We start from the raw sequence: 1,150 nt of genomic DNA, 5'->3' as shown, positions 1-1,150 counted from the left end.
ATATATAAATACAGTGATTTGAAAGAAAGTTTAGTCCAAATGTTTCGTCCGTTACTGTGGTATAGCCCACTGGCAAATTTTAATGATCTCACTAGCCTTGTGACCTCATCGTACTCCCCAGATCCCCAACAATCAGGCTAATGGTTACCCCAGTACCAAGATCCGACCACCTTTTGTGCCTGATGGAAACCGCTACACCCTCACGGTTTACTTTGTGGATCCCAGTAAGTAGTTCCTTTTCTTTGACATAAGTGCATTATACAATTTTTGTACAAATAATACGCTCAAGTTTGGTCAGAACGTGAGTCTATTGTTGCCATAGTACTCGAAGGACGCTCCGCAAATGTTGTTTTTGGTTTTTTGTCTTTTCTTTAAAAAATCAAAGCAGAATTTGTCCAGACAACTTTTCAGACGATTATTTAGTTAAAGATGACATAGAGTTTGAGTAAATAAATTGACCTCATTCTAGGATTCCAGCCGTTCTTTTACAACTGGCAATTATGAACGAAGGTCTCTACATTAGACAGTACATTCACACATGAGCTTCCTATACGTTTCACGAAAAAGACGTATGCATAAACTTAAAGCCTTAGACGTGTTTTTGCATCTTAATCTTACCACGTCATGTCCATTCTTCCCCGAAGGCATTATCTGTACCAGAGGTAGAACGGCGGCGCAGTACGCTGCCCAGGGCACGGGCACAGACCTGTACATCCAAGAGACAGCCAATCCCGAGGCAAGCACGCTGGTCCCCCGATACGAGGCAGACCTTGCAAAGACCAAGTGGACGAAGGGAAAGTGCTTCTTCTCCATGGGTAAGTGCGATACTTATTTTACAATATGGGAAATATGAACATCTAGGAAGATAATACAGGGCGATTAAAAAAGAATACGCCAAATCAAACGATATTTAAAAAACGAAAGCCAATAGAAACTTCCAGCTTGGACACATGTGTTGTACATACCTTTAAGTTTTTATCTCATGTTCTATAAGTGCTCAAAGTGGCCACCACCGGCAGTACGTACAAAATTCAAAATTATTTCCTACCAAACTGAATATGTCCAATGTGTCCCACTCATATGATATTATTCAGTTTCAAGCGTCTTTAAACACTATCCCCCCCCCCCTAAAAAAAAGCTCAGTTTAATT

General features: G+C 40.6%; 1 non-coding gene across 1 annotated transcript in view; it reads left to right on the top strand.

Annotated features, from left to right (window-relative positions):
• Positions 1-1,150, top strand: part of LOC101854855 — a 17,051-nt gene that overhangs the window by 11,390 nt on the left and 4,511 nt on the right. The window contains exons 6-7 of the transcript XR_004858339.1: positions 122-224; positions 645-815. This is a non-coding gene — a transcript (uncharacterized LOC101854855). The remainder of the gene's footprint in view (positions 1-121; positions 225-644; positions 816-1,150) is intronic.

This window comes from Aplysia californica, unplaced genomic scaffold (assembly GCF_000002075.1).
Source record: "Aplysia californica isolate F4 #8 unplaced genomic scaffold, AplCal3.0 scaffold00078, whole genome shotgun sequence".
Lineage (NCBI taxonomy): Eukaryota > Metazoa > Mollusca > Gastropoda > Aplysiida > Aplysiidae > Aplysia > Aplysia californica.
This window is presented reverse-complemented; position numbering and strand designations above follow the sequence as displayed.